Source organism: Podarcis muralis, chromosome 13 (genome assembly GCF_964188315.1).
Source record: "Podarcis muralis chromosome 13, rPodMur119.hap1.1, whole genome shotgun sequence".
Taxonomy (NCBI): Eukaryota; Metazoa; Chordata; class Lepidosauria; order Squamata; family Lacertidae; genus Podarcis; species Podarcis muralis.
Genome location: NC_135667.1, coordinates 34,903,122 through 34,921,915, shown reverse-complemented (window position 1 = coordinate 34,921,915; position 18,794 = coordinate 34,903,122).

Here is an 18,794-nt window from a genome sequence, read left to right as displayed (position 1 = left end):
GTCCCTTACAGGTTCTGTAGCAGCTAACTGAAAACACACTGTGTTCACGTTGTAGCGTAGGTGTTAGTGGGTTAACATTACAGTGGTACCTCGGGTTAAGAACTTAATTCGTTCTAGAGGTCTGTTCTTAACCTGAAACTGTTCTTAACCTGAAGCATCACTTTAGCTAATGGGGCCTCCCACTGCTGCCGTGCCGCCGGAGCACAATTTCTGTTCTCATCCTGAAGCAAAGTTCTTAACCCGAGGTACTATTTCTGGGTTAGCGGAGTCTGTAACCTGAAGCCTCTGTAACCCGAGGTACCACTGTACTTCACTGAAAAGCCCTTTTCTTCAGGGAGCCAATTGACAGAGCCGTCCTATATATGTTGACTCAGAAATAAGTCCCAATGTGTTTACTGGTGCTTAGTAAAGATAAAGGTACCCATGCCCGTACGGGCCAGTCTTGACAGACTCTGGGGTTGTGTGCCCATCTCACTCAAGAGGCCGGGGGCCAGCGCTGTCCGCAGACACTTCCGGGTCACGTGGCCAGCGTGACAAGCTGCATCTGGCGAGCCAGCGCAGCACACAGAACGCCGTTTACCTTCCCGCTGGTAAGCGGTCCCTATTTATCTACTTGCACCCGGGGGTGCTTTCGAACTGCTAGGTTGGCAGGCGCTGGGACCGAACGACGGGAGCACACCCCGCCGCGGGGATTCGAACCGCCGACCTTTCGATCGGCAGCCCTAGGCGCTGAGGCTTTTACCCACAGCGCCACCCGCGTCCCTTACTGGTGCTTACTCCCTAGCTAAGCATGCATGGGGCTGCAACCATAGCTTGAAGACTTGGATTTGAATGCTGGGGCTGGGGCTGCAAGCCAACCTTTGCTATGCGCTCACTAAACTGAGCAAGTTGCTGCCTTCCTAATCTCTAAAAATGGGAGTTAGCAGTCGCTGATCAAGAAATCCTAACTAGGTATTAAGGTATACAAATAAAGCATCATTTGTCATCCTGTCTCTTCCTCCCCCTTCCCAATTTTTGTAGATAGGCTGAATTTAATCTTTTTTCTCAAGCTTGTTGCTAACGTTGTAAACCTGTGTTCTGGAGGTACTACTTCAGAATGCAGGTATGTATGACCTGAATTTTCCTTCTGTGCAAAATTATAAAATAAATCCACATAGGGGACAAGGTTAACACAGGAACCCTTCTCACTCCCATCTATGTAGATTTCTGTGTGGAGAGAACTGGTTAAATGTGCCTACACTCAGAAGCTGTAAGGCCCAGAGTCTTTCACCTCTGCCAGAAACGGTCATATTTGTGTTTTATAGAAGCTGGGACCTTGGTGCTTAGCAGAAGAAGGCTGGAGAAAGGGAAGTAGACAGAGAAGGCTGGAATGCCAGCAGAGGAGGACTTTATAGAGAGCAGGAGCCAAAGAGATGTTTCATTCTGCACCTGTATGTTTTTTCATTCATAACTAAAGGTAAAGGTACCCCTGCCCGTACGGGCCAGTCTTGCCAGACTCTGGGGTTGTGCGCCCATCTCACTCAAGAGGCCGGGGGCCAGCGCTGTCCGGAGACACTTCCGGGTCACGTGGCCAGCGTGACATCGCTGCTCTGGTGAGCCAGAGCCGCACACGGAAACTCCGTTTACCTTCCCGCTAGAAAGCGGTCCCTATTTATCTACTTGCACCCGGGGGTGCTTTCGAACTGCTAGGTTGGCAGGCGCTGGGACCGAGCAGCGGGAGCGCACCCCGCCGCGGGGATTCGAACCGCCGACCTTTCGATCGGCAAGCCCTAGGTGCTGAGGCTTTTACCCACAACGCCACCCGCGTCCCCTCACTCATTCATAACTAAAAAGGTAAAGGTAAAGGTACCCCTGCCCGTACGGGCCAGTCTTGCCAGACTCTAGGGTTGTGCGCCCATCTCACTCTAGAGGCCGGGAGCCAGCGCTGTCCGCAGACACTTCCGGGTCACGTGGCCAGCGTGACAAGCTGCATCTGGCGAGCCAGAGCCGCACACGGAACGCCGTTTACCTTCCCGCTGGTAAGCGGTCCCTATTTATCTACTTGCACCCGGGGGTGCTTTCGAACTGCTAGGTTGGCAGGCGCTGGGACTGAATGACGGGAGCGCACCCCGCCGCGGGGATTCGAACCACTGACCATATGATCGGCAAGTCCTAGGCGCTGAGGTTTTACCCACAGCGCCACCCGCGTCCCAATCTCATTCATAACTACTTTCTAGCAAAATATGTGATGGGTTTTCTGAATGAAAGATGAGACCACCAAAACTCTACACCATTTACTGAATTCTGGTTCTGGTCTGTCATCACACACAGAGAGCGCGCAGCTGCTTTTGGGGAAGTTGAAGTTGTACGGGGTTGTGATTTTTTGCAGTCTAATCGCAGAATGGACATATTTCCAGGCCTCATGAGTGCAGAGGGGAAACTGGAGAGAACAGCGCCAAGATGAGTCATAGACTCTCAAATAATGAAGTAAGTCGAAAGAAGGCCTTTCACTTTGATCCTTCGTGATTATGAGCGCTTAACTCGTGCCAGTTTGGACCTTTTCGAAGCTGCAGCTTCATTTTCTTTGTGTATCTCTCCCTGGCTGCAAGATCATACAGGGACTTGGCTGCACACAGCTACAGCCTGCCAGGGCTGGCAGCCATTTCTGCCTCGCGCAATGCTCATCCAGTGCTTGAGCCTGTTCTGCATAAAAATAACACAACAACTGCGTTCATAAGAGAAAGCAAAGGGGAAGGAAGGTGACTTAGGATCGACTCTTTCTGCACACAGCGTCACAACTCCCAGAAGGTTGATCTCTGCTGCTGAAGATCTCTTCTCCCAAACGCCGCTGAGCCCTAGCCAATGGACACGTGCATTGCAATGTTTTTAAAAGGGCCCCCTGTTGTCATTAAGCACCAGCCCTGAGAGCTGCACCAGGCCAGGCCGTTTCCTGAGCGCACAGTAACAGGGAGGGACTGTTAGCAGAAGGATGCCTTCAAAACCAGAGTGCCAGAGTCTCTGTGGAGCAAACTTTACACATGAAAGCGTGTCTCCACCAGCTGTCGCCACCAGCTTCCATCTGCTCTGTGCCTTTGGCCTCTCGCCCTTCCAGATGGGACCTTGATCTCCCATCCTCAGTGGCTGCTGCAAACTTGCTCTTCCCCCTCCGCTCGTCTTTTCTGATTTCGCGCCAGTCTTCAGCTGACTTCTATGTTAATCTCTTCTGATGTCCTCAGTCGCTGCTCCAGGAACACTTTTTGCTCCCCTTGCTCCAAAGGGTGGGTTGTTGCTGTTGTTGTTGTTGTTGTTGTTGTTGTTGTTGTTGTTGTTGTTGTTGTTGTTGTTGTGTTTTTAAGGACAAGGACAAGGAAAAGTTAAGGAGTTGCTGTAGTCAGCCTGTTCCTGTTTTCTTAAAGGTCAGACAACTTGGGGCAAAGGGAAGATCTTTTTCACAGTCAAGGAAAGATGGTGTCTTCATCTTCCTTCCTTTAATGAGCTCTGCAAAATTTTGGAATGGTTTCCTGTTAGAGCAGGCATTGAAGCGAGGGACCCAATCTGTAGATGTGTGCTTTCAACAAGCCAGGCATGGAAGAGAGAGAGAGAGAGAGGCTATTGACGCAGGCTGTTTCAACCGGTGCCCTGTTCCCACTGGGCAATTCCAGTCGTCCTACTCCTTAATTAAGAGTGAGAGGCTTGTTTGGAAGGTGCTTGCTTTCAGCTTGAGAGCCTTTTAGTCCGCAGCCCCCGAGAGACATTGATTTGTTAAATGGGACCGCCTGCTCAGCCTTTCTGAAAGTCTGTTCCAGCCTAAGAACAACCCTGTGAAGTAGAGTCAGCCGAGAAGGCCAGATCCCAGCTGATCAGAGAGCGGCTTTGGAGTTGTCTTGATGGCTAAGTCAGAGAGATGGGCGTGGAGTCTGGCTGTTCTTATCCCTGGTGAGAAACGAGCCCTTTGTCCATGCTGACTCCTTGTTGTTAATCCAGGGCTGAGCCGTTGCATTCAGAACAGGGGCCGGGGTTGAGTCTTGGCTCAGTAGCTTTTCAAAATATTGTTAACAAAAGTTGAGTGCCTCCCCATCTCTCTGCCAAGCAATAGCAAGATCCCAGGGGGTTCCAGGCACTCACATAGGGCCTTTGGAGAATTGAGACACAGAGGAGACTGTTGTAGCTTTAAGAAATATAGTTTATTCACCTGTTTACATGTTCAGTCTGCATGGGGGGAGTCTGTATCTTACAGCAGGATCATTTCAAGAGGAGGAGCTGTGCAGTCCTAAAGTTCAAGGCATCTCTTCCAACCAACCTTCAGCCAGCCTGCCCAAGATGGATCCCAGTATTTCTTCTTCCTTCTTCCTCCCAGAACACCTTGATAAAAACTCCTCTTTTCCTGTCACCTCACATCCAGTTTCTCTGGCAACCTTCCAAACCTCCAGTCTCTGTTCACACAAGGAAGAAGTAGAGTTCTCTTGCATTGCCAATGCCTCTTTATTGTTTCTTAATGGCTCTAGTTTGGCCAGGTCGTTTTTTTGCATAGGCTAGCCCAGGAATTCCTCTGCAGCTGGTATTTCTCCCTTTGTATCCCAAATAATCAAAATCCCACCATTTATTAATTTCTAGGGTTTAGGGGGGGTCCCCCTCCCAAATCTATAACAATATACCGTATTTTTTGCACCATAACACTAACTTTTTTCCTCCTAGAAAGTAAGGGGGAATGTCTGTGCGTGTTATGGAGGAAATGCCTACGGGTGGCATGCCTACGGATTTTCCTCCTCTAAAAACTACGTGCGTGTTATGGTCAGGTGCGTGTTATAGAGCGAAAAATATGGTACACATTTTCTTATTGGAAGATGAAACAGTACATCAAATCCACCACCTTTGGGATTAAACAGACCCTTGCTCTCAGCAAATCAAAGGCAAAACTTACTCCCCACACACACATCTTGTGGGACCACTTGTCACATCTCCCCAAAGCCCTCTTATTAGAATTTCCAGGCTCTCCCTTCCTCAAAGTGACGATCCACAGCTCTCAAAGTTTGGGAATTTTCTATTAGCACTGACCTCAAGCTCAGTCAAACTGCCAAGTTTCCAGCACAACTAAACTGAAATGAAACACTGCACAAATTTGCCTGAACAAATCAATCAGTCTGGAATTGGAATTCTGAAAGTGCAAACTGCTGTTCTGAAAGAGAACTTCTAAAATACTATTTTCGGAGTAATTATATGTACTTTGATGACAATCGTTTTAAATGTTATTGTGACAGGCAGACTTAAATTTGCCCCCCATATGTACTATAAAATTAAAGCAGTATCACACCACTTTAAAGAGTTATGGCTCCCCCTCCCCAATAATCCTGGGAAATGTAGTTGATTAAGGGTACTGAGCATTTTTAGGGGATTTCTATTCCACACACCTGGGATGCGGGTGGTGCTGTGGGTTAAACCTCAGAGCCTAGAACTTGCCGATCAAAAGGTCAGCGGTTCGAATCCCTGCAATGGGGTGAGCTCCCGTTGCTCAGTCCCTGCTCCTGCCAACCTAGCAGTTCGAAAGCACGTCAAAGTGCAAGTAGATAAATAGGTATTGCTCCGGCAGGAAGGTAAACAGCGTTTCCGTGCGCTGCTCTGGTTCGCCAGAAGCGGCTTAGTCATGCTCACTGGCCACATGACCCGGAAGCTGTACGCCAGCTCCCTCGGCCAGTAAAGCGAGATGAGCGCCGCAACCCCAGAGTTGGCCACGACTGGACCTAATGGTCAGGGGTCCCTATACCTTTACCTTTATTCCACGCACAGAGGTGCAATTACCAGAGTTCCCTGGAAAGAACAGTGATTGATCGTTAAACCATGCTGGAAATCGTGGCTCTGTGAGGGGTAATAATAATAATAATAATAATAATAATAATAATAATACCTTTATTGTCACTACACCACCTGTGTGCAGTGAAATTAAATGAGCCCCCCTCCCTCCCCATATACTCAGTCTTGTTTGCGCTCTGTGTGCTTGTCAGAAGTCAATTACACCACTATTTTTTTCCATTCAGCAGCCCAACAGCCCACCGATAAAAACTGATATAGGGATTTCCTAACAACTCTCAGCACAGTTAACAAACTACAGCTCCCAGGATTTTTAGGGGGAAAGCCATGACTCTTTAAAGTGGTATAATGCTGCTTTGAACATATACAGTGGTACCTTGGTTCTAAAGCTTAATCCGTTCTGGAAGTCTGTTCCAAAACCAAAGCGTTGCAAAACCAAGGCGCACTTTCCCATAGAAAGTAATACAAAAGAATCTGTTCCAGACTTTTAAAAACAACCCCTAAAACAGCAATTTCACATGAATTTTACTATCTAACGAGACTATTGATCCATAAAATGAAAGCAATAATCAATGTACTGTACTATAAAATAAATAAGACAGCATTGTAGATGATAAAAATTTAAATTAATTTTTATTCTTACCTGCACTGATGAAAGTTATTGTTTGGATGGGGGGCTTTTATCCATTTCCACAATCACACAATCAATCATTCAATCAATCAATCAGTAGCTGAACTGGGCTCCACAAAGTCACACACAAAAATTTAATTGAAAAAGCCTCAAAAACAAAAACACAAAATAAATAGCAAAAACAAAAGTGCCAAACTTAATCCGTTCCAGAAGTCCATTTGACTTCCAAAATGTTCAAAAACCAAGGCACAGCCTCTGATTGGTGGCATGTGCCCTGGAAACAATCGCCGACAGCCGCATCGGATGTTCGGCTTCCAAAAAACGTTTGAAAACCGGAACACTTACTTCCGGGTTTTCGGAGTTTGAGAACCAAAGCGTTTGAGAACCAAGGTACCATTGTAGTACAGATGGAGCCTTAGTTTCATTGATCTTCCCCACCACCAGCAGCAATTTCCTTACATTTAATTCAGTCACAACATTGCAGCAGATTGCTTGTTCTCTAACAACAGAGGAACGAACAAACCGGTAAAAACATCAACCGCCACTTATGGAATGAAGGCATCATTACAACCGAGCTGATGTCAAAATAGCCTTGAGCTGTGACCCACAAAATTTTCATCGCTACACTCATGTGACTGCTGCAAATAGTTAGGGCGATTGTAACAGCTCCCGGCCAGGAAATGGGTGCCACAAACTTGACACGCTTCCAAGGTAAATGGTATCCGGAACAACCTGTTCTCGGTTGCCGCAGCAAGGAAGCTTGCTGTTGCGCTGAAGCGGGGAGGAATGGTTGCTCTCTTAATGCCTTGATACCAACTGATGGGAGCAACTGTTCCTGGAATACTGTGCTTGGCTCTGGTCTCTACACCTCAGAAAGGAATGTGTACATAGGGCTTTTTTTTTCAGCCAGAACTCAGTTCCGGCACCTCTCAGGTGGGCACCATTGCCATTCTAAGGGAACAAGGTTCAGGGTGAGTTCCGGCACCTCTTTCTCTTGAAAAATAGCACTGAACTCTGTACTGAGAATCCTCCAGTAAAACAATCTCTCAAAGAACCTGTCGACGGCATTTTACCATTGTACTGTGGAGTGTGTATTAACTTATGGTCTGTGTGTGTGGTTTGGGAGCTGCACGGCCAGGGAAAAAACAATGCTGTCCAGGGTTGTAAAGACTGTGGAGAGAATAATTGGGTGCACTCTTCCCACCTTGGATCAAATCTATGCTTCCAGGTGCTATAAGAAAGTTGCAGAGATAGCGCAGGATAGTGCTCACCCTGGAAATGATCTCTTTCAGCTTCTGCCTTCTGGAAGAAGGTAAAGGTAAAGGTACCCCTGCCCGTACGGGCCAGTCGTGTCCGACTCTAGGGTTGTGCGCCCATCTCACTTAAGAGGCCGGGGGCCAGCGCTGTCCGGAGACACTTCCAGGTCACATGGCCAGCGTGACGAAGCTGCTCTGGCGAGCCGGCACCAGCGCAGCACACGCAAACGCCGTTTACCTTCCCGCTATAAAGCGGTACCTATTTATCTACTTGCACTTAGGGGTGCTTTCGAACTGCTAGGTGGGCAGGAGCTGGGACTGAAAGTCGGGAGCTCACCCCGCCGCGGGGATTCGAACCGCCGACCATGCGGTCGGGAAGCCCTAGGCACTGAGGTTTTACCCACAGCGCCACCCGCGTCCCTCTGGAAGAAGGTACAGGGTTATAAAGACTAGGACTAGCTGCCTGAGAAACAGTTTCTACCCAAATGCAATTCTGGTTTTAAATGCAGTATCGAAAGGTCGGCGGTTCGAATCCCCGTGGCGGGGTGCGCTCCCGTTGCTCGGTCCCAGCGCCTGCCAACCTAGCAGTTCGAAAGCACCCCCGGGTGCAAGTAGATAAATAGGGACCGCTTTCTAGCGGGAAGGTAAACGGCGTTTCCGTGTGCGGCTCTGGCTCGCCAGAGCAGCGATGTCACGCTGGCCACGTGACCCGGAAGTGTCTTCGGACAGTGCTAGCCCCCGGCCTCTTGAGTGAGATGGGCGCACAACCCCAGAGTCTGGCAAGACTGTCCCGTACGGGCAGGGGTACCTTTACCTTTACCTTATAGGAGTATATCGTATTTTAAAATGGGGTTTCAGAGTTTTTAAGGGTTTTTGAATGTCTTATGTAGATTTTTCAATTTCATTGTTCTGTATGGGACAATGACAATAAAGATATCGTATTGTATTGTATCGTCAGGGAAAGGTGTAGCAAAGGGCAGCCAAAATGATCACGGGGCTGAAAGAACTTCCCTGCTGAGTCTCTTTGGTGCAGAATAAAGAAAGTGGGTGGGAAGGTTGTGTTTTTCCCTCCCTTCCTCTCATCATAGTGGAAACCCAGCTCACCCGAATCATTGAAGATTGAGGACAGGCAAAAGGAAGTACGCAGAATCATAACAATGGAAGGGACCCAATGGGTCATCTAGCCCAACCCCCTTGCAATTCTTCAATATTTTGAACTGCAAATAGTTAAAACTACAGGATTAACTGCCACACTGTTGTGGTTGTGGCTCTTTCAAAAGGGGTTTGTGCTGGATAAATCTTCTGATGGGTACTAGCTCATGATAGCTCTAGGACCAAGGGTAATGGGTGACACAAGTGAGGAGGGGGCTATTGCCCTGTGTTGCTTTGGGGCTTCCCAGAGACATCTGATCCGCCACTGTGGTAACAGAATCTTGGCAGAGACAGGCCTTTGGTCTGATCCAGCTGGGCTCTTCCTGTGCTGTTAGTTAGGAACACAGGAAGGTGCTTTATACAGAATCAAGCCATTGGTCCATCTACCTCAGTACTGTATACTCCAGGGTTGGGGGGATCCTCCACTCCGCAGGCCAGATTTTGCCCATCAGGCCTCCCCATTTGGCCTGCGAGGCTCTTTCCCCCAAACTACGCCCAGCTGCCTAGACATAGAGTCATAGAGGGGCTCTGAGGATCATCTCGTCCAACCCCCTGCAATGCAGGAATACGCAGCTGTCCCTTATGGGGATCGAACCTGCAACCTTGGCGTTGTCAGCACCACGCTCTAACCAACTGAGCTATCCAACATGTGACTCGTGCAGCCGATCCTTGCAGAAAACACTGGTGGCAGCTCCTGGGTTTCAGGCAGAGGCGTACCTGGAGGCGACAGGGATCGAATGTGGGACCACCTTCACGGAAAGTAGATGCTCCCCCAGTAAAGCCCATTGCCTAGTGACCTGAGACCATTTCTCAATGGCCGGGTTGCTGCTCAGGCAGAATATCGCCCCTCTTCTGTATTTACGCCCTCATTCCTTGCCAGTTTAGCCTTGGTCTTAACTAAAACAGTTGCTTTTGCTCAGAAGCTGCCCTTGCCTGCTGTGTGTGTGTTTGCTTCTTTTTATTTTGTTTCATTTCTAAAAATGTACTTCTAGCAGGAAACCCTCTGAGGAGCCTTGTCAGTTCTCGGCCGTTGCAGAGATATGAGTGGGCTATTCACACGGATACCGAACCAAACAGCAGATTATGATGCTTCTGCCTCCGCAGGTCCTCTAGGAAGGAGTTGCTTGATAGATCAGCTTGGAAAGGTGAAGCTTTATCTCTTAGCCAGCCAAGATGTGGCATCCGTAGGGGGAAGAACTTGGCAGACCATCTCTTCTCTCTTTCATCTCTTCTTGTCTCGGCTGGTCCCCAATGCAACTCCATTTTCAGCATTTTCTTAATAAATAAAATTGGACTGAGGAAGAATGAGCACTAAACCGGAGGGGGCTGGCATGACCTCACATGTAAATATTAAAAGCTTGAGTGGGAGGGAATCTACTTTCTTAGCCACTGCAGGATGAAGGCATGGCATAGCTATCAACTGTCCCTATTCTGAGCGGGACATCCCAGAATTACAGAAGTCATCCCGGCTTCTGATTGGATGCTGGAATGTCCCGTTTTTGGGTCCGGTGCTCTTTTGTCTTGCGCCAGAGAACTGAGCCAAAATAAGCTCTTTTTGGGGGGTCTTGCACAAATCAGCTGTCTCATGCCAGAGCACCAGACCAACAAACACTCATTTTTTTTGGGGGGGGTCTCCTGATCTTGCATGAGTCAGATAGCTCCCATGAGAGCTCAGGGCCAAAAATTGAGCTTCAGGCAGCTGGTGGTTTTTTGGAACCCCCCGCAAGGAGCTGGAGAGAACCCTGTCACATAAACCTGTTGCATTACCAATCTTACGCAGCCTGAATTTGGTAGTTACAATCTGAGAGTAAAGTGCCTGACAGAGCTTACAGCACAGTAGATTGGGAATGTGAAAAGGAAAATCTTTGTTTCATCTGCTGGCAGAAGAAATTCCATAACCCTCGCCAGAAAAAAAAACCACAAAACTAAATCTGCTTGGGAAACAAGTTAATCCCTCCCACCAAAAATGTGGTCTAACTCTTCTGTCACAGAGGTGGTGTCCATATGATGAGTTTTCCATCTCCTTGAGGGGGGAGAGCTGTAGCTCGGTGGTAGAACATCAGCTTCACAGGCAGGAGGTCACAGGTTCAACACCCCCCCCCCCCGGCATCTCCAGGTGTGGTTGGGAATGTTCCTCATCTGAAGTCCTGACGAGCTGCTGTTCATCAGTGCAGACCAGAGGTTTCCAACATGGTGCCTTCCAGATGTTTTGGACCACAACTCCCATGAGCCCCAGTCAGCAGAGGGCAATGGTGGAGGAGGATGTCCATAATATTGGCTTCTCCTAATGTAGACTATACTGTACTGTGCTAGATAGCCCAAATGCATGCCAGTTTTGGGGGGGAACCATTGACAAAAGTGACTAGAGTTTTGTGCCAAGTATGGCCAGCACTGCATACAGCCCATTTTTTTATCATTACTATATTACTACACATTTATCTCACTTTTCCTCCGAGCGGCTCAAGGTGACATACACGGCACATTGCAGCCTTCATCGCCACAGTCCTCCTCTAACCCAAGTACTGAGGGAAATGAACAGAGTGCACTTGAAAGTCATATTTAGATTTCTTTTTTTTAAAAAAAATATTCTTTTCCCTATTGCTGTAGATTCATGCCGTACCCTCCCTGCATTGCCATAGCTTTTAGGGCTTACTTCGTTTGTTTGTTCTTTTCGTCTTGCAGCTCAAGCAGCAATTCAATAAGGCAGCCTTTCTGGAGACTCGAGACTCTCTCGCAGGGGCATCCTTTACTTCCTTTATAATTGCATGCGCAAGAGAGAAAGTACCATTGAGCCACCCAGGATGCAGGGCCAGCTTGGACTGCATCCCTCGCCACTAATGCAGGTGAAGTTCTGCCCTGCCAACTGTTGTGTGGTCCTTCCTGGGCATCTTCTGCGCACGAGCCCTTTTCGTAAACATGCTGGTCCCACAACACTGCTTGTATTTTCCTCCCTTCCTGGCGCCAGAAAACCGACAGCTGTCTCCGCGAGCACGATGCCCACTTTGCTTCCTTCCTCTGTCCTCCCATTAAGGCCTACTTTTCGCTTCGCCTTTCCTTTGCTACCGTTGTTTGTTTGCCGTCCCTTCTTGCCACTTGTCATACGAGATAGATCACCCTCTTCTTCTGCCGTGCCCTTTGGCCAATTATCCTTCTCTGCCTACCTGCAGATTGGTGGCGGGGGGCGGGGAGGGGGCTTGGAGAAAGGGCAGCAATAAAAAGCTCTTCGCTTCCCTTCATCAAGACAGTTCTCACTTCTCCTTTTGCAAAAGCAGATTGCGGAGATAAAGCCGAAGATTAATTTCTCTTCTGCTGGGGGCTGGGGGCGTCAGGAGTGGGTGGGTGGTGTGGTGGGGAGGTTCGGGCAGTAGAAGCAGATCTAAATAACCCAGAGAAGCTTTTGACAATTCCCACCCCCAGCCTTCTCCCCCCCTCCACCCCCCTCCAGCGCTCGCCAGCTAGGTGGATGCTAGCTGAATTAGTGGCGTCTTTGAGAAAGGGGGAAATAATTTCACACACCATTAGGGCTGTTGGGAAGCAGCAGGATCAGTTTTTAATGAATACAGGATCAAAAGCATCTTCAAGGCAGGCAGCCGCTGAAAACAAGAGACAGGCCTCGCCGGGTAGGAGGAGGAGAGGACAGAGATGCTCCTAATAAGAAACAAAGAACGGACTCAAAGGCACTAGGGAGCCGGTGCCTCACAACTGAGCATTTTAAAGTATAATTACCTCCTCTCTAAGAAATTAACTTTGATATTCCTCCCCCCTCCCTCCCCCCAAACAGGTGTATATATAAGAGCATCACACAGACGGCATGCAATTAAAATCCCCAGATCGTATTTAAAGGTGATAAGAAACCAACAAACCAAAGAGCTCGGCGGTTGACTTAACAAGACCAAGTTCCCCTCCTCGCAAGCGATGTGGAAGCTTGAAACTTTTGAATCTCTGCTTCTGCGGCGCTGGGGATGGTGAAGATGTTGCCTACTAGACTAGCCGCAGATGGAAACGCACAACACACTTGCTAAGCAATCTCACTGCCCTTTCCCGTCAGTGTGTGTGAAACATCCATGCCTTGGCAACGCTAAGCCACTGGCTTGCTGCAATCCAATCCTTGGCCTTTCTCTGGTGGGCTCAGAATAGCACCTGAGACCCAGATGTGGTTCAGGACCAAGCAGAAGGAAAAGGAAAAAAGGGCACAACTTGAGGGTCATTTTGAGTTTACTGCATTTAACATATTTTATGTGTGTTTTTAAATGCCCTGTGCCACTCCCAGCTAGCATTCACTAGCCAAAAGGACCAACGCAAGAGAACACACAGATTATTAGGTATTGGTTCCTCAGGGATCTCACCCAGTTATTCAAGCCCTACAGACAAAAACTGATGGTACAAATGTGGATAAGCAGAACCCAGCGTCCATTTTAATTGTTTCCTGTCTACTTGTATGGCATTGCTATATTTTAGACCCCTATAAGTAGCTCTGAGACTTTTATAAAAACAAAATAATAATAAATGTAACGAATAATAATAATTGGTTCTATCTCAGCAGTGATAAGAGCAGCATAGCAAATCTTGGAATTTCAAAAGGCAAAAAATTGTCTAGCTAAGGTAAAGGGACCCCTGACCATTAGGTCCAGTCATGACAGACCCTGGGGTTGCGGCACTCATCTCACTTTATTGGCCGAGGGAGCCGGCGTACAGCTTCTGGGTCATGTGGCCAGCATGACTAAGCCGCTTCTGGCGAACCAGAGCAGCGCACGGAAACGCCCTTTACCTTCCTGCTGGAGCAGTACCTATTTATCTACTTGCGCTGGCATGCTTTCGAACTGCTAGGTGGGCAGGAGCTGGGACCGAACAACGGGTTGCTGTTTAAATGATCAGCGTAGGAAGCAGGATTAGGGGGAAAGGGGACAACGACCTGGAGCTGGCTTAGATCATAGAATTACAGAGTTGGAAGAGACCTCAAGGAACATCTAGTATTTTAGTCCAACCAATAAGCAACTGTTCCATATGGGGATCAAACCTGCAACCTTGGTGTTACCAGCACCATGCTCTAACCAACTGAGCTATCCAGGCTTAATTGTCACTGGTGTGGTAAACCTGAAGTGGTACAGTCCAGATATAGGCTTACTGCCTGAGCGAGGGCCAAATTAGACATGATATTGGGAAATCTCTTATTGGATCTCCCACAGCCTGTTTGAAACAGGGATGAGGGACTTGTTGCCTCTCAGATGTTTGGTGAACTCCAACTCCCATCAGCCCCAGCCAGCCAAGCCAATGGTCAGGGGTGATGGGAGGTGCAGTCCAGCAAAATCTGAAGGCCACATGCTTCCCAGTGATAGTTTAGAAAATGAAAGCAGCTGTGTGAGGGGAAGGATCAGGGCTGCAACATTGGTTAACCTCCCTGCTGCATGCATGACATGTACCTTTTGTCAACCATCGCTTGGTGCTGCCATTTTCCACATGGATGAAAGCTTTCCATGGCAGCTTTTACTTTAAATAATAATAATAATCCAGACAATCTATTCACATTTTTCCTGACATCAAGCTCAGTTTGGCCGCAGCAGACCTAACTAGAAGTTGCATGATGAATGTGCGTAATAAAATGGAAACCTACGCATGTCTACTCAGAAGTAATTCACTGGAACTCATACCCAATGTAAATGAGTATAAGATTGCATATGCTCCAACTTTTCTCTTTTGAAAATAGGGACATCAATAATAATAATAATAATAATAATAATAATAATAATAATAATGGTGTTATTATTTATACCCCACCCATCTGATTGGGTTGCCCCAGTCACTCTGGGTGGCTTCCAACATATATAAAAACATAAAGCATTAAAAAACTGTGTACAGGGCTGCCTTCAGATGTCTTCTAAAGGTTTTTTAGTTACTTATCTTCTTGACTTGGGGGTTGCATAACTCCATACCCACCAACTTTTCTCCAATTAAAATAGGGACATCCTAAGGGAAAGCGGGACATTCCAGGATCAAATCAGAAACTGGGATGGCTTTTGTAAATCCGGGACTGTCCCTGGAATACAGGGACACTTGGAGGGTCTGGGATTGCAGCCAGTGTCTCAGAAGATTATTGTTTTAACCGAAAAGCAGCTGAGGGAGAGTAGGATCAGGGTCGAAGCAACAGCAGGTTGACAAATTATGGTCTGAAATCAGCCAGAGAGGTTCCCTCATCTGTTCTTCTGCTTGTGATTCCAACTTCCTGCAGCTGCTTTTTATTAAAATAAAATAAAATTATATGCACCTCCCATGTAACATAATGTTTGGCTCCGACATAACTAGGTACATATGGAAACAGGAAAAAGCAAGAGCTAAGCATTGATGGGGTTCACCAGATGATCATCTGCGCAGCATGGGAAGCAATAAGCGTGGTGAGAGCCTCTGGGCGCATGCAGAGTGGCTTACAATGCAACTCTCTTTTTAGAAATTAAGCACTTAGGGGTGGGGAAAGTGGGGGGGGGGGAAGTAATACATTTTTTAAAATGAAAGTCCTCTGAATGTAGCTCAGCACTTCCTTTGAACACACATAAAAACATTCCTTTTTAGATTACCTTCAGAAAAAATAAGTTGCAAAGATTTCCCAGTGGCATAAGGAGAGGTGAATCAAATTGAGCTCCCATTGTCTGCTTTGACTGTTGCATAGATAAAAGTCCTATTAAGTCCCTCCGGTGAAGAGTGGCAGGGTTTTGTTTGGAATAGTTTTTTGTTTGTTTTGCTAAGACAAAGATTAGCAAATAAGAAGAAATAATTAAATAACCGGTTTTTGTACTGTCTCGGTCGTCAGGAGCTTATATGAGTTTTTAATTAGTGCTGCATTTTCAATAAGTCTATCTGTACGTGTTACCGATTCTTTCCTGGATAACGGGGAGATAATTACGCGAATCCTGTTTGGGTTTTCTTTTTATATGTTTTTTCTTCTTCTTCTCTCACTAAAGGAACGGCTGATATATTTAATCATGATGTAGAAATGCTGGCAGCTTTCTCGCAGCCCAACCTCCCTCTAATTACATTTCTAGGTTTTTAGTAAATTGAAAGGCAAAAACGGAGGAACAAAATAATTAAAAACCGAAGAGGAAGTGAATTTTATTTTTATTTTTTTTATTAAAAAAAGCAGATGCTGTTAAAAATCCGCACACGCGACTGCTTTCAAGGACATCGGTTTAGAAACTTGGGGATACAAAAGGCTGTCGAAATGCCACCACCAAAGCCATGTCAACGCTCATAAGGTCTGCTGCGGCTTCTCAAAGAGTGGGCGGAATATCCCTAGCCTGTCTCGAAGTGTTCAGATGATCATTAAGAATGTCACGGTAGTGCACTGGACGATTTCTGTGGCTCCCCCATGGACCCTGGTGTCAAAACTCATATGGCAGTGATGGGTCGTGAGGTTAAGTTGCAAATAGAGTGGTACCTTGGTTCTCAAACTTAATCCGTTCCGGAAGTCCGTTCCAAAACCAAAGCGTTCCAAAACCAAGGTGCGCTTTCCCATAGAAAGTAATGCAAAATGGATTAATCCATTCCTGACTTTTGAAAACAACCCCTAAAACAGCAAATGAACATGAATTTTACTGTCTAACGAGACCATTGATCCATAAAATGAAAGCAGTAAACAATGTACTGCAGTCACACAATCAATCAGTTGCTGAATTGGGTTTCACAGTCACAAAAACAAAATGAAAAAGAGCCGCAAAAACACAAAATAAATAGCAAAAACAGACAGACCTCAGGGTAACACTCAAAACGGAAGTGTGGCCCTCAAATCGGAAGCATAGCACTCAAAATGGAACACGTTCGGCTTCTGAAAAAAGTTCGCGAACTGGAACACTTACTTCCGGGTTTGCAGTGTTTGGGTTCCAAGTTGTTTGAGTACCAGGGCATTTGAGAACCAAGGTACCACTGTACAGATGTCTGCATGTGGGACTGACCTCCACAATTGTCTTATGACCCAGAATGCCTCTTAATATTTTTTGGAAACATGTCATGGTTCACTTCTATCCTTTCAGCCTCTGAGGGTTATTAGTACTCTCAGATAATGCAGTTTACACAGCACCTTTGCCCAGTTTTGTTCATTCACTGGTTTTGGGACTTTGCTGACTTTCATCTACACCATGATATCCATATGAAGGTCTCTGTGGTAAGAACGTGAACCAATTCACTGCAAAATACCATCTGGCTGTCTTCTGTGTAGAAGGTGCCTCAGATTCACTTGTGGGCATTTTGATTTCCATGCAGATTGCATTTTCTAGGGTGACACTTGAACTTTATCATACTCAACCATCATCTGAGGCAGCCTTACTCAACCTGTGGGGTCCCCAGATGTTGTTGAACTACAACTCCCATCACCCCTAGCTAGCAAGGCCAGAGCTCAGGGATGATGGGAGTTGTAGTCCAACAACATCTGGGGACCCACAGGTTGAGAACCACTGAAGGGGACCAAGGCTGAGAAAGAGTGGCTTAACTGGAATTTGAACTCCCATGCACAGTATCTCCATCCATCGTTCAGCCCGGAAACTGAGGTCCAGCTCCGAAACTACAGGGAACCAGCAGAAGGCCCTTTCGGTAGTCCTACCCACCCTGTGGAATGCCCTCCAGTCCCGCCAAATGTCAAAGAGTTAAGCATCTATATAATTTTTTGTAGACCTCTAAAGTTTCGGCAAGCTTTTTAATGTTGATGTTGCTGCTGCTACTGTTGTTGTTTTTCCTGTATTTTTGTTGGAAGCCATCCAGAGTGGCTGGGGCAACCCAGTCAGATGGGTGGAGCAGAACAAAAATGTTGTTGTCATTTAAATCTTCCTCTTCCTGTTATTTAAACCTATCACCTTCTGGGTTTTTTGTTTTTGCAGATTTGAACCAAAACAGGTGATGAAGTCAGCATGCATAAAGTTTCTATGGCTTCTGTTTGTGAAGACAGACTGACAACTGTCCAGGAAAAAGGATTCCTGCTCCAGAGATTCAAAGGAACAGTAGAAAAGTGGCTGTATTCATGGATCAACAGTGTCTAGCACGATACAGGACAAACTCTTGGGGGATATGAATGGGGGAGACGGAAAGGGTTCCATGTACGGTATATTCCAAAGCTGCTAGATGAACTCCCTGCCTCTCCAGTTGCAACACTGGAGCATCTTGTATAGCAGATCTGCATGAAGAAATCTGCTTCCACACACGGATTATATTCACTTGATCAGGGTGACCAAAAATGTCTCTATTGCTGACGTGTAGTATACCCCTCTGCAGCGCCACAAATCCAACCCAATGGTGTAACGTTGGAAAGTGTCGATCACTTCTCCTACCTGGGCAGTTATCCTTCCACAAGGGCCAACACTGATGCTGAAATCCAGCATCACCTGACCTCTACAAGTGCAGCTTTTCTCCCGATTGAAGTGCAGAGTGTTTGAGGACCAGGACATTTGCAGTGAAACCAAAATGCTTGTTTACAAAGCCATTGTACTTACCAACCTTACTGTATGCTTGTGAAACATGGACTACTTATAAATGCCAACTCCTCGAAAGATTCCATCAACGGTGTCTCTGAAAAAATTTACACATCACTTGGGAAGACAGGCAAACTAATGCCAGTGCTCTGGAAGAAGCAAAGATCACCAGTGTCAAAGCGATGATACTTCAACATCAACTTCGTTGGACTGGTCATGTTGTTCGGATGCCTGAGTATCTTTTTCCAAAGCAACTACTCTATCCCGAACTTAAAAATGGAAAGCATATGCTGAGTGTGCTGAGATGGATAAGCTGACAGCGCAGATAAGAGATAAAATGAAACAAAAAATTAAAAATGATTGGAATATATGTAAACAGTATTTGAAAAGAGTATTATGGAAAAGTATAAATTTTGACTGGTTTAGAATAACTCTTGTAAGGAGAAATATTAAAATACTGTATAGTAGAAAAGTAGGCTACTAAGTGTACAGATATGTTATGACAGGCACTCAATTAGGCAAAAT